Source organism: Chiloscyllium punctatum, chromosome 25, assembly GCF_047496795.1.
Source record: "Chiloscyllium punctatum isolate Juve2018m chromosome 25, sChiPun1.3, whole genome shotgun sequence".
NCBI classification, from domain to species: domain Eukaryota; kingdom Metazoa; phylum Chordata; class Chondrichthyes; order Orectolobiformes; family Hemiscylliidae; genus Chiloscyllium; species Chiloscyllium punctatum.
The window spans coordinates 12,967,583-12,976,149 of record NC_092763.1 but is presented as its reverse complement, the minus strand read 5'-3'; the positions used below and the strand labels follow the sequence as shown (position 1 = coordinate 12,976,149).

The window sequence follows — 8,567 nt, the reverse complement described above, 5'->3', positions numbered from 1 at the left end:
CATCCTCCTAGCCAGACTGTTATCTACTTTGTAGGAACAAATTACTGCTGATGCTAGAATCTGTACTGCAGACAACAAATGCTAGAGATCCCAGCAGGTCAGGCAGCATCTGTGGAGAGACAGCAAGTTAACATTTTGAGTCTAGATGAATCTTCATCAGAGCTGAAGTGAAGTGTGGAGGGATAGCATTTAAGCTATATTTCGGGGTGGGTGGTTGTTATGGTGGGGCTAGTGGGTGTAGGGTGCTGATGAATAGTAGTTTACATCGGAATGTGAGAATGGTAGAACAATGGTGTGTCTCCTGCCAGGCTTGAAAGGACAGTAAGTGGGATGGGGGAGGGGAGGACGTGATAACAAGCTAAAAGAAAGGAAAGAAATAGTTCACAATTTAAAGGTGTTGAACTCAAGTCCAGAGGCTGTAAAGTGACTAGTCTGAAGTTGAGTTGGCATTCTTCTAGTTTGCACTGTTGTTTGCTGGAACACTGCCTCATGCCCATCCAAGGGTCCAAAACAGTCTTTCCAGGTGAAGCAGCATTTCACCTTGACCTCCTCAAACCTTGTGTATTGTATTCGCTGCACCCGATGTGGCTTACTCTACACTGAAGATACCAAATGCAGACTAGGTCACTGTTTTGTGGAACACCTCTGGTCAGTGTGCACACAGGGCCCTGACCTTTCTGTAGTCATTTTAACACAGCGTCCTGCTCCTGTGCCCACTTGTCTGTCCTCGGCAAGCCAGGCAGCATCAAGAAGTGGAAAAGTCAACGTTTCATGTGTAACCCTTCTTCAGAACCCAAAACGTTGACTTCTCTACTTGCTGATGCTGTCTAGTTTGGGTGATCTTTCAGCCTTGTGCTTATCTACACTGGAATCCAGCATCTGCAGTTTTTCTCTCTCTGCAGTGTTCCCAGTATTAATCCTGTGTAGCTAGCCCAGTATATATTAGTCTCTGACTCTAGCTAGCCTTGGATTAGTCCTCTGAGTCTAGCTTACCCAGAAGTAACCCACTGATAGGAATAAACCTGTATCAATTCTTTGCATGAAACAGCTGACTGTGGTTAAACCAATACGCATCATATAAACAACACGTAACTATAACTCAGTGACGACCTGATGACACACTTACATTCGGCTCAGAAGCAGTTGTTCTCAACTCCTCCCATATGGTCTAGCGGTTAGGATTCCTGGTTTTCACCCAGGCGGCCCGGGTTCGACTCCCGGTATGGGAATGAGCAAATTTTTTTTTGTGTTTTTGCAATTGCAACTTTATTCTTTTACGGTAAACTGATCAAACAAATGTGCGAGCGATCCCCCACGAGTAGCCGACGATGGTGGGTGGGAATGAGCTGCAGACTGGGCACTGGGCTCCCTTAGCCGGGGCTGCTTGGTGACTGGGTTTGGCTAAGATTGGGCATTTTGACTCTAAATGACCCTGGGAATCCTCTCCAATTCCGGTCCTGCAGCGTAAAGGGACAATGGGTGACGCCCCCGGGGGGGGGTGGTTCTCTATCTATCTTTTGACTCCCCCACCCCACATGATGTCTAATGTCGAGAATTCAGGGACTTTTTTTTGGGAGCGAGGGTCACTTCTGGGAAAAAAAGGAGTTGTTCCCTAATCCCAGGGACTGTCTCCAAATGCACTTTTCATACTGCCCGGACATCAAATGTAAATCACAAGAACCATTTTTTTTAAACAAAAAGAGTTTGATATTGCTTCTATTGCAAACAAGTCAGGCTCATTTCCAGCCGTCAGCATTTCTGTTAGGAATTTAAACTCATAAATATTTAAATGTTTCTGTCGATGTGGGGCGTTCTTCCACAGACTGGGACAATGCCCAGTCAATGAACTTAAATCCATCAAATACAATCCTGCCAACGCGTATGAAGTCGACTTCATCACAGTCCAATTCCTTCCTGACATCCTGCACAATTATTCCGCACTATTCATTTATTATCTAAAGTGAAATTAATTTCGAAATCCCGCTTTATCAGAGCAAGTTCACTCCAGTTGCAAACTCTACTTTTGTTGTCAAAGTCACCTTAATCCATTCATTATTTGCACTACTCGACTTTTCCATTTCTCCGCTCCCAGTTTTTCCTTGTTAATAGGTACCAACTCCGCCGCGTCTCTATATATTTCTATCCCTTGGGTGTTATAATGTCACTAAGGTGAGCATTTTGTTTTTGGAAAACGATGTTTTAACTTCGAAAATAGATTTTTGAAAAAAAAATGAAACGCATTTTATATCTATGCCCGACTGGAAGTTTTTAGAATATCCAAAACCGACGTGTGTGTTGTTTTTGTGGATAATAAACCACTCCGGCGTCACTCAAATACGGTTAATGTTCATCCCGTGTGAAGCTTGGAGACCGTCCCTTGTTGCAGAAATTGGCCACAGTGTTATGGAAAAATGTGATTCGCCCGGAGCCAATGGAAAGGACGAGAAACGAGTTAGGAAATCCCCAAACCTTCAGGAGTTTCGCCGGGGACTGGGACCGAGTGTGGAGGCTATCCTGCAAGTCATCAGCACTGACCTATCCACGGTCACTGTGAGTAAAACAAAACAAGCTCAGAGTGAGTTTCCTAACTTTTTCTTATTGTTTAGAGCGAAACTTAGTTGCAGAAGGAAACAGTCCCGGCAGATAAATAAGTTTGATTACTGGCATCATGTTCAATGATTGTATGCTCCGTGACCCCAGGATTTGCTGAGCTCATGCACGTTTTCTTCAAACATTTCAGTGACCGTACACACTTGCAGCAAGTTGTTTCAAAGTTAGGTGGATTAAATTATTGAGTGTGGTAAGTCTGGGTGTACCAGTGGGTTCGAAGCGACCGTGTAAACAGTTAATGACAGCTCCATTCCCGAAGTATTCCCTCCCAACCAACTTTACCGGTTGGGAGCCGTTTAGTCTTTTGGGTAAAATATGAGGCTGTAAACGCGGAGATGTAATCACATCACCAGAAGGTAATCTTCATCATTGTTTGCTCCATTTGTGCTTACACACATTCCCTGTGATGTACTGCTGCGATCAAAAAGTCATTGTAGCTGGCGACAATCCAAGATGTTCAAGGCTGTAAGGAAACTGAATGCTTCAACCCAATAACTTGATCAATGGGAGCATTTAAACATACATCAGTGAATACCACTATTTCATAGTTTTTCTTAAAAATATATAAAGCAGAACAATTATAAATGAAGTTCTGGGAGGAGTGAGGGGGCCTGGTGAACTAGTAGCTGGGCATTAATACCTTGAGAAAACATTTCTGTAGTTAGGTAGCTGGGAAATACTAATATAGGAAGCCACCCAGTGGTACTCTGTTGTACATTTTGTCTTGAAGTAGAATAAACATGAATTTCATAAAATAATTTGGGGCCGGGGGCCGGGGTGGGGGAAGAGAGAGAATCCTGCTCCTGTTTTCATGTTCACTGTTTAGAATACCTAAGATTGATTTCATTGTCATCTATAAAATTCCATTGGTCTTCTGATGATCTGAGCTAGCTGGTGTTTTGGGATACGGGGAATCTCAGATTTGCGAGTCTATTTGTTGTTTTAAAAAATCACAAGAAAACGTCAGACTGGCAGCAAAATTGCAACATGGTTGGAGGAATTCAAATCCAAATTGTAGGGTACAGAATTAAACAGTTTTCTCTCTCAAAATTAAATGTGTGCTCCTCTCCATGTTGTGCTGTGGTATTTCTGAGCTGTTCGGTATATTGACTGGCTTTTGAAGTTCTGAAAGAGCAGTGAGTGTGAGATCTGTCTTTCCCATGCAACAGCTGAAGACTTTGTTTTATGTTTTAACACAGACATTTATTGGGGTGGGGTGGCAAGAAATGTGAGGATCTTGAGGAGTGGGAGTAAGCCAGAGAACACATGATCTGGTTGCATTTATACTGTGCTTCTTAAAAGCTCAACATCCATTTTACAATCCATGAAGTTGTTCAAGTGTAGTCATTGCTGTAATCTAAGTACAGCTAATTTATGCAGATCACGCCTCCACAAACATCAATCTATCAATAATCTATCTGTAATGTTAATTTGAGGGATACAATGTTGCCAAGACACGAGGGGCATCTCTTCTACTGTTCTTACATAGTTTATTGGGATGTTTTATTTTGCATAGGAGACTAGGCAGGGCCTCTATTTAACACATCACCCAAGAAACAGCAACACTGACAGGGTAGCATTCAGTTAGTACTGCATGTTGTTAGGAGACAGTGAGGTCTGGAGATGCTGGAGATCAGAGTTGAGAGTGTGTTGCTGGAAAAGCACAGCATCCAAGGAGCAGGAAAATCGACGTTTTGGGCCGGAGCACTTCATCATTCCTGATGCTGCCTGACCTGCTGTGCTTTTCCAGCAACACACTCAACTCCATGTTGTTAGCCTGTGGTCAAATCCCTGGACTGGAACTTGCCAACACACCTCCATCCTTTTCTCACTCTGAGGCACAAGTGCTTCAAACTGAGCATAACGAATAGATACTGAGAAAGTCATGCAGGACACCACATAACAGGTTCTAAGTGCTGTATGTCCAATTTGCTGCGGTTTTTTTGTACTAACATCTGAGATTATGTATGGAGTGGGACTTTAACCTTTGACCCTTCTTCTGAGATGAGAGTGTCACCAGCAGAGTCAAATTGAAATGCAATTTTTCCATGATATCACTGTACAAAATACCTACCATGCCCTTGGACTGAAGGGTGAGACAAATTATTGTTTGGTTTTCAGGTCGTACTGTTTTGAAAATGTCAGAGTATTAAGACAGTCCAAATAGATGAGGAGAGCAATGGACTCCCCTCTCGTTTCGGCTTGATTTATGCTTTCATCTACAATTTAAACTAGCAGCTGTGCATGTTTCATTCCATGCAATAGCTTCAGCTAGTTAATCCTGGGCAGGAATTATCTTTCTTCTCTATTAAGTCAGCTTGTTATACTGGTTAATTTCTTTTCTTATCTATTAAGGGAATTAATCTAACCAATGGGGAGATAATAGACAATAGGTGCAGGAGTAGGCCATTTGGCCCTTCAAACCAGCACCACCATTCATTATGATCATGGTTGATCATCCAGAATCAGTATCCTGTTCCTGCCTTATCCCCATAACCCTTGATTCCACTATCTTTAAGAGCTCTATCCATCTCTTTCTTGAAAGTATCCAGAGACTTGGCCTCCACTGCGTTCTGGGGCAGAGCATTCCATATATCCACCACTCTCTGGGTGAAGAAGTTTCTCCTCAACTCTGTTCTAAATAGCCCGCCCCTTATTTTTAAACTGTGTCCTCTGGTTCTGGACTCACACATCAGCGGAAACATGCTTCCGGTCTCCAGAGTGTCCAATCCTTTAATAACTTTATACGTCTCAATCAGGTCCCCTGTCATCTTCTAAACTCAAGTGTATACAAGCCCAGTCGCTCCAATCTTTCAACATATTGTGGGCTGAAGGGCCTGTTCTGTGCTGTACTGTACTGTTCTATATGATAGTCCCGCCATTCCGGGAATTGACCTCGTGAACCTACACTGCACTCCCTCAATAGCCAGAATGTCTTTCCTCAAATTTGGAGACCAAAACTGCACACAATATTCCAGGTGCGGTCTCACCAGGGCCCTGTACAGCTGTAGAAGGACCTCTTTGCTCCTATACTCAATTCCTCTTGTTATGAAGGCCAGCATGCTATTAGCTTTCTTCACTGCCTGCTATACCTGCATGCTTGCTTTCATTGACTGATGTACAGGAACACCTAGATCCTGTTGTACTTCCCCTTTACCTAACTTGACTGCATTTAGATAGTAGGAGAAAGTGAGGACTGCAGATGCTGGAGATCAGAGCTTAAAAATGTGTTGCTAGGAAAGCGCAGCAGGTCAGGCGGCATCAAAGGAGAAGGAGAATTGACATTTTGGATGCTCGAAACGTCGATTCTCCTTCTCCCTTGATGCTACCTGACCTGCTGCGCTTTTCCAGCAACACATTTTTAAGCTCCATTTAGATAGTAACCTGCCTCGCTGTCCTTGCTACCAAAGTGGCATTTATCCACATTAAACTGCATCTGTCATGCATCTATCCACTCACCTAGCCTGTCCAAGCCACCCTGTATTCTCAGAGCATCCTTCTCACATTTCACCCTGCTACCCAGCTGTGTCATCAGCAAATTTGCTAATATTACTTTTAATGTCCACATCTATATCATTGATGTATATTGTAAACAGCTGTGGTCCCAGCACCGAATCTTAGGGTACCCCACTGGTCACCACCTGCCATTCCACAAGGGACCCGTTTATCACTTCTCTTTGCTTCCTGTCAGTCAGCCAATTTTCAATCCAAGTCAGTACCTTGTCCCCAATACCATGTGCCCTAATTTTGCTCATTAATCTCCTATATGGGACCTCATCAAAGGCTTTCTGAAAGTCTAGGTACACTACATCCACGGGCTGTCCCTTGTTTATCTTTTTATAGTTACATCCTCAAAAAATTCCAGAAGATTAGTCAAGCATGATTTCCCCTTCGTAAATCCATGCTGACTCTGACCTATCGTGTTACTGCTATCCAAATGAGTCATAATTTCATCTTTTATAACTGACTCCAGCATCTTCCCACCACTGACGTCAGGCTAACTGGTCTATAATTCCCAGTTTTGTCTCTTCCTCCCTTCTTGGAAAGTGGGTCAACATTAGCCACCCTCCAATCTGCAGGAACTGATCCTGAATGGATAGAACATTGGAAAATGATTACCAATGCATCCATGATTTCTAGAGCCACCTCCTTAAGTACCCTGGGATGCAGACCATCAGGTCTGAGGGACGTATCAGCCTTCAGACCTAACAGTCTATCCAACACCATTTCCTGCCTAATATAAATTCCCTTCAGTTCACCCATTACCTGAGGCCACTATTACATCTGGGAGATTGCTTGTGTCTTCCCCAGTGAAGATAGATCCAAAATATCTCTTCAACTCCTCTGCCATTTCCTTGTTCCCCATAATAAATTCATCCGTTTCTGTCTTCAAGGGCCCAATTTTAGTCTTAACTATTTTTTTTCTTTTCACATACCTAAAGAAGCTTTTACTACCCTCCTTTATACTTTTGGCCAGTTTGCCTTCGTACCTCATTTTTTTCTCTGCGTAGTGCCTTTTTAGTTTTCCTCTGTTGCTCTTTAAAAGTTTCCCAGTCCTCCGGATTCCCACTCATCTTTGCTATGTTATACTTCTGTTTTATCTTTTATACAGTCCTCAACTTCCCTCGTCAGCCACGGCCGCCCCTGCCTCCCCTTAGGATCTTTCTTCCTGTTTGGAATGAACTGATCCTGCACCTTCTATATTATATCCAGAAACACCTGCCATTGTTGTTCCACTGCCATCCCTGCGAGGGGATTGAACCATTGAACTTTGGCCAGCTCCTCCCTCATAGCTCTATAGTTCCCTTTGTTCACCTGCAATACTGACACTCCCAATTCTCCCTTCTCCCTCTCAAGTTGCAGATTAAAACTTATCATATTATGCTACTGAAGTTTGGAGAGAGCTGTACTTGAGATCCCTGTAACAGATAAACCTGTCATTTTATGTCTCAAAATGGTGAATATGGGGGTGCATTAGAAATCCCTTAAGCAGGACTAACTAGCCAGACTAAACCAGAACGATAAAGATTGACTAAATATCAAAAACCTTTTGAACCACAAAGTGTCTTAGTCTATTTTACTATGGCTAGAGTCATGTATAAATGTAAGTTTTTAGCTGAGAGTAATTTTTAGATTTTTGGGCCGAGATTTGATTGATATTGTGGATCAGCCCTGGCTCATTATCAAGGTTTATCCATCCAGATTCAAGATGTTTGTGCCTTACAAGCACTCAATTCAAAGCGATTTAGTAATTTCCAAAGGGGATGTTTAGTCTGCATATATTCAGAATGGAATTAGCTACAAGGCTGATGTGAGAAATGGATAAGTTCAAACTGTTGCAGTCAGTGATTTTATTCAGAGGTTGGCATAAGGCATGTTATTGGAGTATGGTGGGAGAAAGTGTACCTTGCATATACTTAATCCTAACCATCAGATCTGCATCCTGAGGTAAAGATTAGGCCACGCCTTAATTGTGCCCTTTGCTTTGTCAACCACATCATAGAACGTCAGGTAAATGGGGTCACAAGCTGTTGCTTTCTCTTTCCTTTGAATAATACTGAGGCAAATACTAGTGTCTCAACTAACGTATTGGGTGAGCTAACCCAATGCAGGACGATATTGTAAGAGAGACAGGGTAATGGGGGGGCGGTGGGAGAAATATTTATTAAAATAAACACTTTTACTTTGTGTATGGAATATTTGAAAGATTCTTATTTTAGAACAGATCTTGTTCCATTGCAGTAACATTTAACCTCTGCAAGCAATCTTTTTCCAGCACGATGCTTATCAGGGGACTTTATCATCTGAAGTTTTGCCTACTCATTTATGTGGAATGAATGAGAAAGACATGAATTGGGGGGGGGGATTAATTTAGTCACATTTAGTTACTGATATTATATAAGTGCATTTGTTTTGTTTTTAATTGTGCATCTCAGTAACTGACAGGCAAATGTATC

General features: G+C 42.5%; 1 protein-coding gene and 1 non-coding gene across 3 annotated transcripts in view; both read left to right on the top strand.

Moving 5' to 3' along the window:
* The first annotated feature begins 1,157 nt into the window (after window positions 1-1,157).
* On the top strand, window positions 1,158-1,229 carry trnae-uuc (transfer RNA glutamic acid (anticodon UUC)). The gene has a single exon. It is a non-coding gene; the product is annotated as a tRNA-Glu (tRNA).
* A 1,060-nt stretch (window positions 1,230-2,289) lies between these two features.
* elf1 (E74-like ETS transcription factor 1) overlaps window positions 2,290-8,567 on the top strand; it is a 269,537-nt gene continuing 263,259 nt past the window's right edge. Inside the window, exon 1 of one of the 2 annotated variants that reach the window (XM_072594687.1) lies at window positions 2,290-2,550. The gene's annotated coding sequence lies outside the window, so the exon portion shown is untranslated. Of the gene's footprint in view, window positions 2,576-8,567 lie in introns of both variants that reach the window. The other variant, XM_072594685.1, reaches the window with a different exon arrangement.